Here is a 22,392-nt window from a genome sequence, read left to right on the forward strand (position 1 = left end):
CAGGGAGCATTCAGTTACACATCCTTAGTGACCCATGTCAAGTACTAAACCCTTAGAACCTTCTGGCATAGGAGAAAACTGCATTCATCATGAGGGGATGCTAGAGCCATCACTTTTAAAAGAAAAAGAAACTAAAGCAGTTTGTGGCACTAAAATCAGAGACTGGAGGAAAGCGCCAGGCGTAACATGGGTCAACTCTGCGGCACTTCAGTCACCTGAAAGGATCATCTCTAAAAAGTGAACAGGCTCAGAGCAGAGTTTAACTTATATCATTAGGGATGGCAGACTGTCAACATTGGAGAATAGTTGGTCACAGAGTCAGTAGCATGTTAGAATGTCTTCTGGAATTTCTTTTTACATTGCTGCCACATTCTGATAACTCTTTTGACAGCACTTCTTTTGTTGCCAAAACACTCTTTTGTTTGTTCCCAGAAGGCATCACAACTTTTTAAGATTCATTCCTATCAAGACAGGTGCTATTTTTCAGCATTTTTGTTGAATACTGGGATCAGCACCTCTGGCTGACTTCTCTGGGCTCACTGTCCTCAACCAGTAAATACTGTAAAAACATCTGGAATTTATTGATACTAATCTTCCTGTGGAGCTGTGGGTTGCACAGTTGTCTAGCACAGTGGTTCTCAAACTGTGGGACAGAGACTCGCAAGACAATTCACGAAAGTCTAGCAATCAATTAGAATTCCTTTAAATTCCATATTTTCTCTTATCACATTTGCTGTACTACAATGACAGAGGTCAAATGTCAAGCTCTGACTCCTGCCAAATTGCTGCTTATATTTTTTAACATTGAGATTTTTTTTTACAAGCCCCTCTCACTTGCAATAAAGAAAAAGTACAGTGAATTATGTGACAATCTTGATGGGGGTACTGGGAATGTGAAAGGAAAGCCTGCTGGATGTAATTTGAACTGTAACACAAGAAAATGTAAATACCTGTAAATTAACTGTAAGCAGAAATTTTACTATAAAGCAAAACTTAGGTAAGAATAAAATTAGCTGTGGAAACCATCTCAAAAACATACTACACTGATGAGGCCTAAACCAGGGCTGTGTCCTTGCCCCAACACTCTTCAATGTATATACCGCAGATTTGGGGAAGATGTGTCAAAATGCAAACCTCGCAATCCCCAATATTGGCCCAAACAGAGTTCACTTATTACAGTGCCTAGACAATTTGGTAATATTGGATCACACCAAAACTGGACTACAAAGGGGACTGGATGCTCTTAACATCTAGAAGGAAAGCAATGAATTGGTTGTGAACCCAAACAAGACCTTGGTGATGGCTTTTGGACATAAAGCAAAAAAAGCTTTACTCAGCTGGAGACTGGGCGCCTAGATTATTGCCACCAGAAGAACGTATACCTGCCTTGGGGCTTGGCTCAGTGATACTGGGAAGGCAACTTCACACCAACAAAGAATGAAGTCCAAGGCTCAATCAGCAATCAATGCTTTATGCAAACTTCAGGGAAAGCTGTGCAGTCCAACAACGCTGCCAATCCGGAGGGTGATACAATTAAAAATACCGGCGATAGCAGGCTATGCGCAACAAGTGTTCCCTGATCTAATGGGGAGTTTGCTTGAAAACTCCCAGTGTCAGGTGTACAAATATATCTTTAAGTTACCTCTATATGCCGCAACAGTCTGATCCGCCTGGAGTCAGGCCTTGTCAAGCAAAACTATGAATGTTTGGGAACACAGGCGAAACATTACCAAGTCATTAAAGCACTCACAGGATGCTTAAAAAGTGTGCTTAGACCAATATAAGAAGGACCGGCCAATCTGCGGAACAGCTACATGCAAAAAGCTCTGGGGGTACTTGGCTTTGCAATGGAAAACTGTTTTTTGGAAGAGATGAGCTATGCTGCAATTAAGAATGCTATGAACAAACAAACACACTCGTCAATTATGGCAAGCAGACAAACTTAACTATCTAGCTAAGGGAGGGCAACAAGGTTTAATTTAATCGTAATAGGAAAATAGAACACAGCCATGTCTGAACCAAGCACTGGAAGGAATTTCCTAAAAGACATCCAATGGGCCAGGATGGTGCCCTTGCGAACAAGAGAGCTAAATACCGGTTGGAACTCTTTGGCACATGTAACCAAATGCAGATTTTGTAAGTATCGAGAGGAGTCCCTGCTCCACCTGGTTTGCTGCTGCCCAGGTCTGCTATACTATGTCGTAAAACCCATGCTTCCGTCAAAAGGGTCCCAGACCAGCACAGAAGCAGTATCAGTATTGTTCTCCAGAACCTCAAACTAGGCACATTTGGGAAATACATGGCAGAGGTGCGTGCCCGGTTGTCCAAACAACAAGGGCATGATGGCTTGACTGTGGCCTGTACAAACAAACCGTAAGCAACTAATCCAAACGTTTGAGTGACCGAGGAGGCGAAGATGTCCTCAGGCAGCTATAATACACACCCTAGCATGCTATTACAAGCACACTAGCACTTTAATGCCTATGGCTTTTGGCTAGGACACATTTGGAATATTGAACAAAAGGAACAGCTGCTGTTAGTATGTGTTACTGTTTGTTTTAAGACTAGGAGCTGCATAGAACTTTTAACTGCTGATGGTCCAGTGGTGTTTTTTTGGGCATATATATTTTACAGTTTTTCTTAAATATTAGGCAATGTGCACAATTTTAAAGGGGAATATATACGATTGCACTATCATTGGAATATTGCAAATGATTTTAGGCAATCGCGCAATAAAAACTTTCATTCATTCATTCATATGTGCTAATCTGGCCAGAATATAGCGAGAACTTGAGTTTCTCTTGCGCACTGAGGTGTATTCGAGAGCACACACGCCTGACAACCTAAAGATGTTATTAAAGTCAAATTCAGCTTCAATTAAATCTATAGGAAGGAGAGAAAAGAACTTGTCGCCCATACTCACCAATGCCACTATGAACAGGATGAAAAGGCCAACAGGCTAGTTGCATCTAACCAGTAAGCATACGACATTGTCCTGTTCAGTAAAACAGCAATTCAGCATTAAAGATCATTAACAGCCCTAGCTTGTTATACTGGAAAATATGGCCTGGAAATAAACAATAAGAAAACAAAAGTTGTGATCTCTGTGGAAACTATAAATCAAAGGGAAATAAAATATGCATATGAGATGCAACTTAATCCCTCACATGAGTTCTATAAATGCTTTTCTGTCCTTAAGTAAGAAACCGAAGGCTCCCTCCCTACAGCCAATCCTAATTGTCATCAGCAGCAACCTCTCACCAACACTGTGTGATAGGTCTGAATTACTGAGAGGGAGAGACGCAAAGAATCGGAACATTTTACACTCAAAAACATGTAGGCGTCTTTTTTACCTCCGGCCGAGCACATCTCAGGTACAGATTTGCTAGAGTTTGGGCTAGTGAAGTAAGTCCTTGTTTATCAAGGAATCTTTATCAAAACTAGGCAAAAATGAGTTAATCACGACAAAAATCCTTGGGGCACTTGGTATGGGCAGAAATTGCCACCAGTAAGAATGGAACTCATGGAGCGAGTACCCAGGAAAATCTGTTCCCACTCTTGATCTTAAATACCTGTGGGACACGGCAATGCCCTGTGCTTCAGTTAAATGATTTGTAAAGAAAGGAGCAAAAGACTCATTCATGCAAGACAAAGATCAATTATTAAAAAGAGTTATGTCTGGATGACAATAAACTCTTATACCGATCCAATTTAACAGCAATATTTTGAAATTATTTTTTCGACATACATCAAATAAAAACGACTTTCGCTAAGACAGGGAGACTTTTCACCGAAAGATTTGACATGTTATTGGAATTAAACCTGCAGCACCACAAAGTGTCACCTTTGGATGTAAAGATGAAACAGTTCTACACATTCTGTGCCTATGTCCCTCATTGGTGCCTGTTGGTAGCGGCTCCTCCATCAGGGCGGAGGAGCATCGCCCACTGCTTTCTCACAGTGCGAGAAGCAGAAAAATAAAAGGGTTCTTCTTCTCGCACTGCCAGAAAGCAGAAGGTTATGCTTGTTTGGGGGCAGGTGGGTGGGCGGGTTGGGAAGGAATGGCTTACCCAATGTTGCGGGCCCTGACTGTTTGGTTGGCCCTCTGGGGCTCACTAAACCAGTCATGCACACTCTCCCTTTTCTCCATGTAGGCTGCATGCAGCCTACATGGAGAAATGGCCTCCCCATAAGTGCCTGGCTGGGCGCCGTCCCTACCAATCACAACGCTGCCATTGCAGGGTTGGGATTGGCTGAGGGGAGGGAGGCTTCCTGGTTCCTGTTCAGCAGGAGAGCAGGAAAACGGGACCCAGCCCGGAGCCGCGGCGTTGCGGCACCCGGGAAGGTAAGTTTATTTTTTGCAAATATTATTTAATCGCCCCCACCCACGCGTGAACCCCTGCACGAACCTCCATCCACCCCCCCCCCCCCTGTGACTGGTTGAAAGGTAATTGCTCAGACGTGCATTCAACTATCTGTGCATTCTACAAGCTGTAATTTAATTTTCAAATGGCACACACAGCTGAACAGTGAAGCTGGCAAATATATAGATTGGTCTACATAGGCCTCAACTCCCCAAAATATTTAAGTAGCCCCTGCAGAAACATCACTGCAGCTTTTCACATATTTACCTAAAGAAGCTTTATTCTCTTTTAGCAAACACCTTCGCTGATCACTCAATGAATCAGAGTTCACAACTGCAAATTTTTACAAATCTAGCAATTATTTCAGCTGTTTTCATTCATATTTATTTATTCTTTGTCAGTGTTTTGTCACTTTATTTTTTTATAGCATGTATTTATTTTTAGAATTGTTTTTGTTAGCTGACCAAGTGAACATGCTTTCTTATACATGCCTTCGTTTTAGAACAGGAGATTGGAAGATTTTGTAGAAAAAATAAACTTGGGGGAATGGATTTTTCACATTGATTTAAATTGAAGCCGAGGCAGTTTCAGGCGGGAGACACCGAAAATAAAGCGATGTTTGTCTTCGAAGAGCGTGAGTCTCCCTCCTGAGTCGGGTCTATTGGCATGGGTGCTTCCTGCATACAGCAGGCCTTTTCCATCTCGGCTCCCATGAACTGAAACCACAAAAGGCATCTCATACTTCACCCCATGGCAAAGGAATACAATGTTTCTTCTGTTTCGAAAGAATGTGGCAGCTCACTGATTCGGTTACTGTTGCCTGAGCCTTTGTGCCATCATTTTCTGGACCTGATGTCCTTTGAGGACATCTGTGCTGGATACTAACAGGTTCCATTTGTCCGAATTGCTGGAGATTATTTAAAACTGTCCTCCCTTGCTTACCCCAAACCACGAACAACGATCATGGACGTTTACTGCCCTCAGTGGAGAACAGTTCTTTCATTATATCTACAGCTAATGCCTTGCTAAGAAGACAGAATGTCATGGTAAGAGGTGTTACAGAATCTTTGCACGAGGTTGCTGCATAATGGCAACATTCACACCTCTTTAGGCTGAAATTGCAACATTGTAACGGCATAGCAGAGCTGGAAGCTGGCATAAGGATGCAGTGTGACTGGGACAATTTAATCTAGAATCTTCAAAATGTGGGCCAGCATAATGCTGTGTAGTCACCTCTTGTGCTCCGTGATCCTCTAAATGCCTATGCGCATACAGACCTCTTGTGCTCTGTGATCCTCTGAATGCCTATGCGCTTACAGACCTCTTGTGCTCTGTGATCCTCTGAATGCCTATGCGCATACAGACCTCTTGTGCTCTGTGATCCTCTAAATGCCTATGCGCATACAGACCTCTTGTGCTCTGTGATCCTCTGAATGCCTATGCGCATACAGACCTCTTGTGCTCTGTGATCCTCTGAATGCCTATGCGCATACAGACCTCTTGTGCTCTGTGATCCTCTGAATGTTTATGCGCATACAGACCTCTTGTGCTCTGTGATCCTCTAAATGCCTATGCGCATACAGACCTCTTGTGCTCTGTGATCCTCTGAATGCCTATGCGCATACAGACGAATGAGCTCTGAAGGTCCAGAGATCAATAATGGTCACCTTGCATTTACATCCTGTTGAGGCGATAAACAGTGACGCCAGTGCTTAATTAGTAAAATAAATAAATAAAGAAGCTCCAGGGCTCTCGTCAAGAGGCCACTGCAGGCTGCACTACACATTGCCCTGCACCACACATTGCCCCTGCCAGCGCTGCCAATGGCAGTCCCAACACATCTACTAACCATCGCACTCCTACAAGTCTGACAATTCAGACTATTTCAGGCCCTAAAAGCTATAAGAATGGCCTGGGCGGCGCGTAATAGTCATTTTTATTGTATGTTGAAATAATAATTAACTGTTGTTGTGATAATGTCTAAACTAGCCTCACCGCGCCACTTTGTGGTAGACTGCCAAGCTCCTGTGTTGACAATTAAGTGCTGACTAGAAGGAAGGGTCCCTACTTGGACAAAGGTGCATACCTCTGTCAATTCGCGACCCCCATTTATAGCAGTCGGTCAGTGCCAGTTATCTACTTGCCCACCATACACATGTCGCCTGGGACGTGGCAAGTAAAGATTTCAGGGCCTATTTGACTCAAATTATTCTGGGTGGACAGGATGCAGCCAAATATTTAATTCGGCCTTGCCAGGATACTACCAACTGTTTTGTGCCAGCAGTCAGCACTTAGAGTGGTGCTTTGTCGCCACACGCAAATGCGATCTGCATGCTTTTCTGGAGATGTGCAGGCATCCTTCATGGATATGGCTTTTAATGAATCCATTCTTTTTGGCAAAAATACTTATTCCACCCTGAAGATTTTCAAGTAAAGCCAAGTGACAGCACTCACTTTAGGCCTCTTGACACCTACACTAATTAGTTTTGGTCATTCTGGGACTATTTTATGGATTGGCATACAGACTGCGTCAGGTCCCCCACCCCTGCTCCAGTCCCCTTAGCCCTATCGTGGCCACGGACTTGGGGGAGGTGGTCATGTGCCGGTCACCAGAGGCACTGGCTTTCCTAATCCACCTCCCCTGTGCATCATCAATCTTCAAGCCTCTTTGGTTAGCCCTTTGTGGCACACAACCACCTTGTGGCAAGCAGGATTTGAAATTTTCTCCCAGTCCATTACATCCGACTGATGGGTACACCAGCATACTCCCGTTTGTCCAGCAGAGCTTTATTCTCCCAATTTCTTTGCTGTCCACCACAGCTTCTGCCCGTCTTAGTGCTGCTCTCAGAGGAGCACCTCTACATTTAATTGATAGAGGAGTGAGCTCCGCTGTCCCAAGATGTGATTGAGAGAGTGACAGCCTAAACAATAAGGACGGTTGTTACTCCCACTTTCTCCTTGTACCGAAGAAGGATGAGGCCTTCATCCTATTTTGGATCTTTGCCATCTGAATGCCGTCCTTCGAATGGGCCAGTTCAAAATGCTCACACTGGACCAAGTTCTGTCATCCCTAGATCTCGGCAGCTGAATAGTAGCCCTGGGCCTACAGGATACCTACTTTCATGTGACCCGTAGTACAAGGTGGCCAGGAGCATTCTCAGCTTGCAGTGCTCCCCTTTGGCCTTACCAGCGCCCCCTGGTGCTCACAAAGTGACTGTAGTGGTCACTGCTTATCTTCAGAGACTGGGAATACCAATTTTCCTCTAACTAGATGACTGGCTGGTGAAAGTCGGCTATCCTCAGTCAGCAGTAAACCACCTCTGACTGCAATCCTGCTGACATCGTTGGGATTCTCGATCAATGAGCGGAAATCACACTGGACTTCTGCACAGAAACTTGCTTTTAAAGAAGCTATTCTGGACACAGTGTAGTTCAGGGCCTTCCCTCTGTTGCAATAAGTCTAGGACATTCAAGCTATGATCCCGATGTTTCAGCCTCAATCCTGAATCTCAGTTAGTGCAGCACCTGCTTGTCCACTTTGCCAGGTGCATATGCTGGCTGGACAGTGGAATCTGAAGCCTTGGTCGGTTCAGCACCAAGGGAACCTTGACAGTGGGATCTGAAGTCTCTTGGGTCCAGCTCCAAGGGAACCTGGCAGATATCATCCAGGTTTCTGAGCTGATTGCAAAAGATCTTCAGTGGTGGCTATCCGACCACAGCCTGACCAGTGGCAGACCCCTTTCCCTTTTCCACCAAGAGCGGACTGTGGTGACGGATGCGTTACTGCTGGCTAGGGGAGGCCATCTGGGAGAGGTGGAGAGCAGAGGACTCTGGTCTCTTGTGGAAATAGAGCTCCACATAAGGCGCAGAATGCTTTTCATCAGGGCAAGGTTGGTGCAGGTTCTCATGGACAACACCGCCGCCATGTGGTACGTCAACAAGAAGGACAGAGTGGGGTCCTTGGTCCTCTGCTAAGAGGCTCTGCATGTCCGGAGTTGGCTGGAGCATCAGGGTATTTTCTGGATCATGAACCTTCTAGCAGGTTGACCAGTATATCCGTGGATGCCTGGTGGATCGCGAATGGCAGTTGCGCTCTGTGGTGGAAAAGGACATCCGGCAGTGGGGAGAACTCTGGCTGATCTTTTCGCCACTGTTGAAAATGCAGTGTCAAAAATTCTGCTAAGCATTGGAGTTTCCCAAAAATGCTGTCTCTAGGATATGCATGCAGGCTAAAATGGAGCGCGGACTCCTGTACACCTATCTGCCGCTGCCGTTCTTGCCTCGAGTTCGGAAGAAGCTCAGAAACAACCTCTCCCAAGTCATCCTAGGGGCGCCGTATTGCACAATACTTCCGGGCATGAGTATCTGTCCTCTGATTGGGATACACTTTGAGAGGCTCTTCTGTCGCGGCAGCAGGGAATTCTGCATCCGAACCTGCACAATCTACACTTCCTTGTGAAGAGAATGAACAGCAGGTGTTTCCTGCATTCGATCTGCCACCTGAGGTTGTGAATGTCATCCTTGCTGCAAATCTCTCTGCGAAACTGTACATTTTCAAGCCAAATGGTTGGATGGTTTATTGTCTGTTTTTTCTTTGGCCCAGCAAAATTCTTGCAGGTGACTCATAGATTAGTTGGCCCTTTCATACCTTTTGTGTTTTCCTGACCAATCACCATTATTTAGGTCACCTCTTGTGATGAGTTTTATTCCCAGGCAGTTTGTAAAGCCACACAGGATTGGGATCCCAATGAGCCCTTGCCAAATGCCCCCGTACGGTGCAGAATGAATGCAGCGAGTGAGCCTGACCATTACAAGAAGGGTTTGGGGGGGATTCTCCCCCCAAGAAAAAATGGACAAAAATGGAGCATTCTAAAACACATTTTTCATTTTCTATTCATTTGTATTAGCTTTTAAAGCAGTGTGAATAATGACCTAACTGTGCACCAGGATACAACAATCTTTGTTGGGCCTCCTCACTGATTCCCTCCCTATCACCCTCCAACAGTGCCTAACATCTGCCCATAGCCCCTCTCTCACATTTATTTAATTTGTTTAATAGCGCCTCCTAAACCGGTGTATGGTGTTGGAGCACTCTACATCACACACAAATACAGAGACAATGAGCAATGTGTGTGTAAACTGTAAATCAGTATATAGGAAATGTAACAGTGCTTGGAGTAGAAAAGCACAAACCCTGGATTCAGAACATAACACAGTGGCTAGGGTTGGCTTTACTAATAAGAATTTATTTCTACTCAAACAAACCTTTTTAGCACCATTAGGGTAATGAAAGACTCAAAAAATATACATAACTTCCCAACCTGTACCATGCAGTTTCCGTGTAGCTCTTTGATTACACTTCATAGCTCAGATTATGATTATAATTTATGAAATGAACAGTAACAAAAACGCCCCTGTGCCAAAAGCAGTCACCCACTAAGCTATGCACATACAATACTGTTCAGTTATCTGCATGGTACACGTCCTTTGCTGCAGGCATATTAACCCTCTGCGCTACCTTAGATGAGTCAAAACTGCCACTAGACAAAACTCCTATCTCTCTCTAGTAGGTACATTAATCACCAGAGTTATCTTGACACTTTACTTGTTTCCTGAAAACTACTGGATATACAAGGAACTCTGCAATGGGTGCTTTCAAAGCGACTGCACAGCTGCAAAAATGTCCCCCACTAACAAACCTGCCCCCCACCCTTCCAGCCTCCTGAGGAAGCGCCTGATGCCTCGTTCGTCCAGTCCAGCCTTGGTACCATAGTGGGATCTCTATTTGTTCCTGATGCTCCTCTTGTGCACCATCTTCAAGCTAATGCATAGCTACTCGATGCCTCTTCTGACTCTCAAAACTGTCTGACTCCCTGCCGTCGCTTCAGCTTATCTCGTGAGTGAGCTCCAGGCCAGGGGCGGCTGGTGACATTTGAAAGTGGTGGGGTGTAAAATCATTGTCATACTGCACCGTAGCGATTGAGTGCAGCGAGCGAGCGCGAACAACCTAAGGGCGGTTCGGGGGGGGGGTTTATCCCTGAGAAAATTTTGAAAAAAGAGTGGCCAAATGTTGCATTTTCAAGCAAATTTGAGAAAGCAGGAAGATTAATAAAGCAATTGTGAAAGAGCAGTTATTACATTAATAAAGAGATGTCATAAATAGGTAGCTGCTTATTCAGTATAACCACAGAGCTTCATACCAGACTTCGAGATACAATGCATTTCTGAGTACAATGTTCAAAATGTGCACCCACCCCAACCACCATGTAGAGTGACCAGACACATAGCCCTAACTCCAATCTAAAAAATATTGTAGCCGGGGTGAAAGAGCAGCAAAGAAGGCTGGGGCCTCTTGTTCTTCGCCCAAAAATTGCCCAAAAATTATGGTAATGGTGGTCAGGCTTTACCAGGTGCCGACAATAAAAATATAACAATTTATATTTGAAACATTAGGATAATCAAACAAAGACAGGAGGTAAAACATATTAACGCTGTCATTTTTACCTTGCAGTTTGCATGCAGCTCTTAGATGACAGCTAATAGCTCACTGTTCTATGTTAGGATTTTAACTTACAAAATGCAAGTAACACAAGGATCTCTCTGTCAAAAGCAGTGACTCAATAACCTATTTACATCATGTGCATTTTGTGATCTGCATCAGGTACATGTTCTTTACAGCAGGCACATTAACCTTCCAACCCACCCCAAAAAACAGAGGATGAAACGTCTAATTCGCAGATGCTTGGAAAAAGCACACAAAAAAAACTTTAATGGGCAGAATGGCATTACATTAGTGAGAGAAAAACACCCCAGCAGGAGGCTCTTTCACATAGCGCTATTTACCTTATTTACACAAGAGCAAAAGCAATGTCTGAGGTACTCACATGACTTCTAGATTCTTGCAATGAGCCCCGCTCTGGATGAGCTCCACCTTCTGAATGTGCTTGGGGGGATGAAATTAGACTCCGTCTTTAGTGTGGCTCAATGATTAGAGCGGCAGACCCTGATGCAGAGGTCTAACCCGGGACCAGGGTTCAATTCCCCACCTCAGCAGGTCTTGGGCTCAAAAATTCCACGGACCTGATAATTCTCGCCTCGGTGCCATTCCAATCATGGAGTCCCACTCTGCAACTCTGGGTAATAGCTTGCTTATTTTCCACAACGGCCCCCACAACACTAAGGATGCCTGGCCTCCACCTTGGGGGTGCCCAGGAGTGGAAGCCTCACAGGGAAAGCCAGGATGTCAAAAGTGCTTGCACTGCATTTCCCTGCACTACGTGTGCCTGCCACTTGGTGCATGGAAATGCAGGGGGGTACCATGGGTACCCCCCAGTGCACCCCCCCCCACAGAGGGGGCCCGCAACTGGCCCCCGAATTCGGCTTCTGCCTGTCTTTTGCGGCGGGATGAACGCCACAAAAATGCAGGTGAAAAGGCATTCCGTAATCCCTACCGCGGTGCGCACCGCAATGCTGCCCTGTGTCCTTGTTCCGCAAGGCGGGTTGAAAAGGACCACCCTGCGGAACCGTCCGCCGCAAACACATTGGGATTCCCACTGCCATCCTAATTTGGCAGTGGGAATTTCCTGTGTGATGGCAGGAAAGGGGGTAGGCCTCGATAGGCCCTTTGTGGTGGGACCAAAGGGACCTTCCTCACCCCTTACCCTGGGAAGCCCACCCCCGAGACACAGTAGATCCCCTGCCTGCACTGCTGTGGGTGGGGAAACACATGGCTGTTCCTGCTGGGCAAGACAAACATGTAAGTCTGCTCCCAGCAGGCAGGAGATTTAGAGATGCTCCCGCCAGCTGCGGGCAGGCGTGTGTTCTGTTTCCCTGCTCTCAACCCGGCCGACAGGGAAAAAGAAATGATATTGCTCCCTCCTGGAGGGAGCAAGCAGAATACAGCTGCTTTTAATTCAGCTGCTTTTAATTCAATTTAAATTTTAAATAACGTAAAATTCCAAACTAAATTAAAAAATATTAACAACAATTATTTGAAAATATATAACATGGTCGAGACAAGATGGTGTCTGATTGAGACAGCTTTGTTGCTCGTCCCTTGTTTCCGAGAATGCTCTAAGGGCTCGAAGGACCTTCACCACCTTAAAAACATAGTAAATTCATGCCCCCCATGACTCACCAGCTGGAGGTGAACGACTCCGACATCCTTCATCCTCTTATGGGACTTCTGACACTGGTTTTGGCAACCGTCCAGGAGACGCGGAGAGCGCTCCAATCGGCAGCTACCGAGGGCTGGTGGAGAGGAGGGGCTGGAGATACAGGAGCGCCCGCAAGGATCGGGTGGGTCACGGCGCAGGGCTGCACCAACAGACTGGAGAAAGCGAGGATGCCTCCTAAGCAAGCCTGGGCGTAGTGGACGTTGTGGGGCTATGTGGAGCAGCGCGTAGTGTGCCCAAATCTACGCACACTTGCGCGCTCCGCGTAGCCCCACTACGCGCCTCCCGCCCGCCCTCCACAAATGCGCATGCACGGACACCCGCGCATGCGCATTTCTCACGAGAAATGCGCATGCGCGGGCGTCCGCGCATGCACATTTGCGGAAAGAAGTTGTCAACTAGAAAGAGGGAGCCCCGGAGACGCCATGCTACAGGTAAGGCATTACTATTTAATGTTTTTATAATAGTTTTCATTATTTTAAAAGGAGGGGGGCGGGAGGCGGGTGGCGGGCGGCAGGCAGCTCTGCTTTGCCCTGGCGTGTGCTTAGCGCTGCCTGCTATGCCTACTTCGAAAACTGCGAAGCAGGCAGCGCTACGTACACTCCGTGGGCGAAGCGGAGTACTACGCCCGGGGTTACTCCTAAGCCCAACTGGGCGACAAGCCTGAAGGCTCCCAAAACGCAGGCGAGTACAGAGCCAAATTCCAGCATCTTGGCACATCGCACTCAGGGAGCGAAGACGGTGGCCTGCACGAACTCCAACACCATGATATCAGTTAATGGGAAACAGACCCAGGACGGCCCAAAGAAAGGTAAGATGCAGGAGGATGCAAAGCAAAATTATCTAAATGACAGTAATACGGGCACCAAGGGGCAAAAAGCTTGCCCAATAGATCCCATAGCACATTCACAACCACTACCACAGTTACAGCTTGCTCTCCAAGGGCAAGTGGGGCAGCATAGCATCACAGACGTTTTCACCACGACCCCTCAAGTTGATGGCAATGGCATGATGGCTAGCCACAAGAAAAAAACGATTAAACAACTTGATACAGACAATGCTGGGGAGCAGCTGAGCTCTTCAAACACGGGGGATGCCCTTTGTAGTATACAGCCAGTCGACAAGGCGATAACCCAAATGGATGAGATCCATGGCGAGATTACTACGGAAAGCCCTGAGGATGCCAACAGACACAGACCTCTTCTGTCTTCCGAATCTGGGCAGACAGTCTCAATTTGGGGGACAATCCGGTTAACATAGCCCACTCCTCCCTGGCACAAGAATGGCCTGCGGGCATTACAGCCCAACTGGACACCAATATGTTAGTCGAGGAGGCAACAGGCTTTAAGGGGTTGGAGGACACTTTGGTTCTCGGGGATACATTTTACTCAGTAACCGATGGCTCTGAAGTCAGTTCCTCTGATGTAGAAGATAGCAGCAAAGTGCAGCTCTCCAGCTCCAGTCTCAGTACCCTTCAGAAGGATATGGTGGTCAGACAAAAAGGCTCCTGAAGAAACATAGAGACTCTCATCCATTGGAAAGTGAAGCAGAAGACCACATCAGACTCAATGCAGACCCTAACTTAAAATGGGAAGACTCTGCTACCCAAAGTGTTTATTCAGATCTTTTGGGACAGGAGGAGGACACTGCACCCTCTTTGAAAATGATTTACAAATCTATAAAGCAACTGCAGGAAGAGACCCAAATGGATGGAAAGAACAATTGACTGGCAACAAAGAAACTTCAGGGTGCTGTAAGGAAAATGGCTAAAGCTTGCACCAATATAAACTCGAGTCTGACGCATGTTAAAGAGCGAGCTAGCACACTTGAAGATGGCTTGGTCAGAACTCAGGCACAGGCAGAAACGTATGCAACACAGTTCACGGATCTTCAATGGAAGATGGAAGATTTTGAAAATAGGCAAAGGCGTAATAACCTGCGGATACTTGGTATTGAAGAAGGAATAGAAGGGGATGACATACGGGCCTATATATTGAGGCTACTGAAGGGAGCCTTTCCAGAACTCCAGCACTTAAATTGGGAAACAGAGATACAGTGGGTTCACCGCTTCCCTTTGACCTTGAAAAGAACATTGCAACCCGGTAGAGAATGAAAAGCAATGCCAAGGGCAATACTAATTTATTTTAGGAACTTTTTGCTTTGAGAGGAAGTGTATGCCAAGGACCGCCCGAATACCAGACGGACATATGAGAATCAGTCCTTCTTTGCTCAGCTAGATTTTTGCCATGTTGCCGTGGAACGTCGATGGAAATTGAAAGAACTGATCCAACCCTGTCAAGCTTTGGGAGCACAAGCGTTTTGATGAACCCAGCATTTTGATGGAGTGTAGAAAATCGAACTAAATTATGGGAGAGGGCGGCCGCCTCTGCCCCGGTATAACAGGCTGTCTCCCTTGTATGCAAAACGGGGATCCGAGGCCAAGGGGCGTGATAGGATCAGAAATAAAATCCGCCCGTTGCCTCTGTAGAAATGTCACAAGTGTGCTCCTCCAAGAAAAGAAAAGCGGAGGTTTTAAACCTTTTATGTCTGTTCAGTCTTACCTCTGTATGGAGACACTCGTGGCAACAGTAGCAGGTGTCATGGAAGACCACTACTGTATCACTCTGGAATTTCTTTGACGATGAGATGAGGCTTCACCCGTTCCCGTCCCTTTCCCTCTGTCACGGGGGGCCAGTACGATCTACGCTGCCAGGGGAGGGGTGGGGGTGTGGGCAGCTTCCCTGGAACACCGCAGACAAAGTCGTCCGGTCCGCTGGCAGGTGGAGAGTGCAGGTGGCCAGTCACAGCCACGGACTGGAGTTTGCTGTCGCCGCCGGTATGTGAAATGCTGCAGACTGCTCCTCTGCACTAGGACTTGCCGTGGGGGTGTCAGCTAGATGCCCTGTCAGCTTTGGGGTGTGCAGCCTGGTCCCGGTCAAGCCACGTGCCACATGCCCAGCCCCGCAGTCTCAGGGAAAGCTAGTGACCTGTTCTGCAACGTTGGTGTCCAATTAGTCTTCTTCTTGCCTACCAGTCAATCAAGGTAGGCAGGACAAGTGTTATCTGTCCTCCAAAAACCCTTTCCCCTAGTGACACAGACTGGCTTCAGTCAAGCCAGAGTGACGTAGGCCCAGCCCTTCAGGGATCAGGTCTTTACATTCTTAAATGCATATACTCATTTCACAAAAGTGAAAATGAAAATTTAGCAAGCAGTAAGAGAGGTGATGATTTCGGGATCCTCCCCAACCTAGGGAGAGAACCAAGCAGATGCCTTGAAAACAAAGAGCACATCTTGCTGAATGATTCGGTGGTGGTCCCATCCTCTTAGGACCACTCTAAGCACAGTTATGGGCAAAAATACAATCCCAACCAAAGGCCCTGCAAAGCATTATGGGACGAGATTAGCAGTGGTCAGTGAATATTATAGTATCCAATATCAAAATAATTCTACAAAGAACTGCAGTTCAACTAGTCGTTACTAGGTGTCCCTCACGAGTCAAATGCAAAAGCATTGAAATTATTACATCAAGCTGCAGTTCCACTAGTCGTTACTAGGCGTCCCTCACGAGTCAAATGCAAAAGCATTGAAACCCTTTCATGAAGCTGCAGTTCCACTAGTCATTACTAGGTGTCCCTCATGAGTTAAATGCAAAAGCATTTGACTTGAGGGCATTTGACTTGAGGGTCACCTAGCAACGACTAGTTGAACTGCAGCTTGATGTAATAATTTCAGTGCTTTGACTCGTGAGGGACACCTAGTAATGACTAGTTAAACTGCAGCTCTTTGTAGAATTATTTTGATATTGGATACTATAATATTCACTGCCCACTGCAAATCTCGTCCCATAATGCTTTGCAGGGCCTTTGGTTGGGATTGTGTTTTTGCCCATAACTGTGCTTGGGGTGGTCCTAAGAGGATGGGACCACCACTGAATCGTTCAGCATGATATGCTCTTTGTGTCCAAGGCATCTGCTTGGTCCTCCCCCTAGGTTAGGGGGGACCCCAAAATCATCACCTCTCTCATTGCCTGATAATTTTCAAAGTTCACTTTTGTGAATTGGTTATAAGCTTTTCAGCATGTAAAGTTGCTTTACCAAAGCATTTGTGGGTGACATGGAGAAGCGAGTTTTTGCCCGAATTGTGTGGTTTGAATGGAATCCATAGTTAACAAATCTCCCCAAACTCTGGCAGCGGAGCGGAGTTCGTTGCCCAGGGTTAATTATGTGATTCAAAAATTTAAGAAAGACTTTGATAGGCTAAATAATTTGCATCTTTTGATTGTGGGACAATCCCCAAAATTTTGTATCTATTCAGGACGATACCTCTGACATTTGAAAATCATTGGTTTAAAGAAATGGATTGGCTGATTAACCGATTTTTTTGGGCTCAAGGGAAGACGAGAAGAGCGCTTAGATATATGTCCCTATCTAGGGAAAGAGTGGGCTGGGCGGTCCCTGATTTAAAAATATATTATTGGGCCACGGTGATCCAATCCATCCAAGGGTTATTGGGTGGAAAGGTCATTGACCAGTTGAGAAACGATGCTCCTCCGGATGTATATGAATCACTGTTAGAAAGAGTAGCCCCTAATTGGTTTTTGAGATTTAGCGAAGACAGTTATTATAAAAAAGTTAAATTCAAGACCCTTGGGGCAGCAGTAGCAGTCTGGACTGGCGTCAGCAAAAAGCTGGGGTTAGGAAGAATGAATTATTATACTACTTTATTTGGGAATCCTTCTCTCCCCGAGATTTTTCACGATGGAATTATGCAACGATGGGATGCTTTAGGGGTGAAGATGATGGGGGATTGTTTTGACTCAGATGGTATAATCTCATTTGAGAAAGGCCAAATCCTTTTCAAGCTCGATCGCAAGGAGTTTTTTTAATTCCTCCAGATCTGTTCCTCTATCTTAAGGAAGAAGGGGAGAGCGAAAGCTTTCTCAAGAGATCCAGTTATGGTCCAAAACCCTGATGGGTGTACAATCGCCCAGATTTATGGAGAGCTGAGACAACTACAGAGCGATGATCTATAAAAACACCCGGAGAAATGCCAGCAGAAGCTGAACGTTGAAGGGTATGAGTTTAGGGTGTCGCTTAAGCTTGGCTACACCCTTTTAAGAGTAGCAATCCTCCAAGCATAACATTTTAAAACACTTTTTCCGCTCTATTACACCCCAGCTAAGATTGCTTAATGGGGTGAGACTGATGGTATTTTTTGTCCCCGTTGTCAAGCCGACGAGGCAGATATAGTTCATATGTTTGCCTCTTGCCCTGCCTTGGAACCTCCTAAGAGAGCTATAGAGGATTTTATGGGGCAAACCCTGAGGATCCAAATAAAACTGTCTGCCGAGCTGATGGTTTTAGGTGTGGCTCGAGAAGGAACGCTGTTAGCTCACCGAGAATTTGTATTTCTTGCCATGGCTTTGGTTAGAATTTGTGTGTCATCTGCATGGGTGGCCCCTATTCCCCCCACATTTCAACAATGGCTTACATGACTCTTAGCTACGTATAATTTGGAAAAGGGTCTGTATGAGAAGAAAGGGTGGAAGACTAGGAAATTAGGGAAATTTATTTGGGCCCCTGTAATATATTGGAAAATCAGGATGAATGCACTCCAGGTACAATTCAGTGAATTAAACATATTTGAGTGACTATCTATACTGTTTATGTCTTGATCTTTGTGTAACCCTTTTTTTGTCAGTACCTCTATATTCTGTAACTTAGCCATAATGGTACTGTACTGCACCTCTGTAGGTTCTCAGGGTTTGTTTTCTCTTTTCTTTTTTCTTGTTAAAGAATGTTTTATTATTTACGGATGCTTCAGTATAAAGGTACCTGAACCGATGGTGAAATAAAAATATTAAAATAATATTAATAATATATATATATATATATATATATATACATACATATATATATATTTATATATATATATATGTGTGTGTGTGTGTATGTATATATATATATGTAACATATACCATTACAGTATTATTTAAAACTCATAAAGATAATTAAAAACAATATTTTTTATACCAATATTATTGTCTACAATATTAACAACAACAATATTCTTGAAAACAATATTACTTACCTTAAAAAAGCAATCTTTTTGTCAACAATATTCCTGCATCACGATACTTCTGTGACAGGATATTAAAAACTCAAAATTAATGTCACTATATTTTGTCCGAATAACATCCTCGGGGTCTGTTAAGGCTTGGGGGAGCTGCACAATCTCTCCCCCCAATATATATGTTTTCGATGGGGTCCCGGGGCCCGAAGGGCAACTCTGTCTGGCACACGCCAAAAGCTGTGCCCGGCATGGAGTTGGCAACCTGCTGGGAATTTGACCACAGGGTCTGTCAGCAGGCCAAGCCCTATGGCCACCTCCCAGTGTGCACGGCTAAGATGTCATCAGTGATGTCATAAATGTCATAGAAAATGTCATCTGTGATGTAATATGTGAGGTCATAAGTAGTGAATGGCTGGACGAAAGTTATAGTTAGCCCCACGGGCGCAAGTTATAGTTAGCTCTGCTATAACTGGTGAATTTGTTTGTTAATTTAAAATTCAAAACATAAATGTTATCAGTGACATATTAACCTACATATAACATCACTTTAAATATATGTATATATTACCCAGTGGTGTAATTATAGTTAGCATCGTGTTTCCATAGGATATGCCTTTTTTGTGTTGCTAATAACTTTGGCGTCACTTAAAAAATCTCCGCAATACTTTCCAAACATGTGCTAGTATGTGACTAGTTTACGCATGGAAATGCACAGGCCATAGCCACTTTAGACACAGCTACAGTCTAAACCGCAGAACGGATTTAGATCAAAGTTGTGAGTAAGCTAGCTGTTGGACCAGAAGGAATGATTTTTTGTATTTTGGTGGCAATCCGTTTATGAGTTTATCAGGCCTGGTGGTGGGTTTCTCTAGGGTCAAAATATTTTTTGAAAATAACATTGCTGCAAATTCACGGGGGAGCTGTGAAACTGCGGCAAAATAAAAACTGAAAAAAAGAAAGCATGGGCTCTCACCATTTCTATTTAAAGACCTTTCTGGTGGGAAGTGGGTGAGGCATAGGCCTGGGTTAAAATTCCGTTCCGCTCGCGGAAATTGTGATAATTTGACATTTTCGCGTTCCGCGGAGAGCGCGAAAATGTCAAAATTTCCGCAATCCGCATTTTACCGGAAATTTTTTGCTTGCTCACACTGTAAAATAATACATTCTCACGTGCGCGCGATCGCCTTACCTGAATCCCCGCATTCGCTGACAAGTTTTCCCGATCCGGTCGCGTTCTCCACGAGATGTTGGATTGTTGGTAGCCATTTGCGCTGTCTCGCGACAGTTCGCGCCCGCAGTAACGTCATTCATCGCGCGATCACGTCTTTCTTCTCGCAATCATGCACCGCGAGACAAGTGAAAACAAGATGGCCGCGCCCGCGAGCAACCGCATGGGTAAGTTGGCGAGCCGCGACCACGCAGAAAATACCGCGAACGGGCGGGAAAAAAACGTCCGCATCTTCGTGATATTTCCGCTTGTTTGCGGAGATTTTTTAAAGTGAATTTCGTAAATTCCGCCAAACCCTAGTGAGGCATATGACATGTTTCAGGGGGAGTGGGTTGTAGCCCCACTCACCATGTCTTCACAAGGCCCCAGGCACCCCATCGCCTGGTGCCGATAACTTAATTAAAATGGAGCCCTACCCTAGCCCCCTGGTCCACAATCCCTGGGACACCGTTTGTGTCCCTCCCCACAAGCGTGGGCAGGGAATTTGCCACGGTTGCCCCACCTGATGGGAGAACAAAGAACGGCCCTGCCTGCACTCAAGAACAGGGAAATGCTTTGATTGCTTCCCCTGACCCTCTATGGGAGCACAAGAAAACTGTTCTTGTGGGGTTAAAGCAATGCCGGCTCCTGCTGCACCCGGGATGGGTGCATACTGGGGAGTCGGTGGGGCTGCAAGGGCCTTGGGCCTCCCAGTAGACCTCAACGTTAGACTAGCTGTGGGGTGCCTGGGGTGCTATGGGTGGGCACCAGGACATGCTATTTAAAAACAAAGAAAAACATGCCGGCTCCTGCAGGTGCACGGGGCTGTGGGGGCCCTGATCCAGCCCTCATAGTACCCAACATTGCAATATCTGTGGCATGGTCCAGTGGGCACGGGGCACACCATTTTGCATAAACAAAATACTTTATGCCGGCTACTGCAAAAAACATTGGGTGTCCTGGGTAGAACAGGGACATCCATAAAATAATTAAAAATTGCAAACAGTGAATAATAAATGAGCAGCCACTGATTTAGTATTCACTGCTCCTTCAAAGAGCACCCAATAATGCCCTGGGAGAGATATTTACATATATTTTGTTTTTGGTGATGTCCCTAGAAGGGACAGAGACATCGCCAATATGTGTGTATGTTGTGAGGGGGCTGTAGTGACTGCTTCTGCCCCTCAGCAACACTAGAAAAAAGAAACATAATTGTTCTGGATCATTGAAACCATGACCCTAGGAGAACTTACCATATTTTGAAAGGAATTTCCCAGGCTAAAGCTTTTGCGCTACAGCTGGGATCGCATTGTCACCTAGGGGCTGGTCACATTGAGGTATTTTATGTGTTGCTGATGTATCACATAACTACATGGCCTTGATGTGGTTATTTTTACCATTTTAGTTTCTGGGGTGTAAAGCGCTATAAGAGATTACAGAGATATATTTGTTTTATTTATTATTTTCTTAAAGAAAAAATGATATATCTTGACTATTTATTTTAAAAAATTTCATATCTAAATGTAAAAATAAAAACTGTGTAAAAAGAAAGAGTTACAGACATGTAGCTCCAAAAAAGTTCTTTAAATGTTGTTTGCCACTATTGGAATATATATTTGATTGCAATTATTGATAATTTCTGGAGAAAGATGATAGGACTGCTTTACATATAGAGTGGGTGTTGTGTGCGAAGGAACGGGAGAGGTTTGTTTGCCAGCGGGGGTTGCCCTTTGGGGCCCTCTATGCCTGGCCTTTGGCCAACCCCCCCATCCCCTGCCATGCATTGCCAAAGGCGTGGGGTTGGCTGCCTGTGAGGGGTTGGCCACAGGTAGTGGCCACAAACCAGGCCGTACAGCCAGACCCAAGGCCATGCATGGCAGTGATTTGGCTTTACATATGATAATAAAATATTACTTTAGGTTAAAAAAAACTTGAAGTTCATTGAAAAAAACAAAGGTTAAAGTAACGTTAGTTTTATGAAATGTTCAGCAACAACATTATGTTTTAAACTCTAAAAGCCACAGAAATTCACCAGCTCTAGTTATTTCAATGAGCTATAACTCGTGCCCGAAGGTAACTGTGACTCATGCCCACTCCATGCACTGCCAATTACCCCAAATATTACATCACTCATGACTTCTTCTATGACATCATTGATGATATCACTGCAATATTTGCAATTAAATTATTGATCAGCAAACTGTGCATGGTGGGGTGCGAGATATAGTTACTTACGAGAACTAAAACTAGTGAATTTCTGTACTTTTGTTTAGTTAAAAACATTATGTTGTTACTGAACATTTCACCTAACTATAAAGTTACTTTAAACTTTGTTTTTTTCAGTGAATATAAACACCGATCTTACTCTTTGAGGCTATCAGCCAGCCCTCTTAATGCCTTCTTCTGTTGTTGTATCACTCCCCCTACAGATTAGAGCAGTGCATCGTCCCACTTCGGCTATGGGCTATCTTTAGTGTGCGTGACTGCATTCTGCTCTTTCACGACGAGCACATCGTTGCGTACAGTAGTTCCCTTCAGAGCCAGGGTCTACTATGGCAAGATGTGCTTTTTGAT

At 45.1% G+C, this 22,392-nt stretch overlaps 1 protein-coding gene across 1 annotated transcript in view; it reads left to right on the top strand.

Moving 5' to 3' along the window:
- Positions 1–22,392, top strand: part of LOC146772748 (rho guanine nucleotide exchange factor 11-like) — a 249,882-nt gene that overhangs the window by 17,818 nt on the left and 209,672 nt on the right.

This window comes from Triturus cristatus, chromosome 12, assembly GCF_964204655.1.
Source record: "Triturus cristatus chromosome 12, aTriCri1.1, whole genome shotgun sequence".
Classification (NCBI taxonomy): domain Eukaryota; kingdom Metazoa; phylum Chordata; class Amphibia; order Caudata; family Salamandridae; genus Triturus; species Triturus cristatus.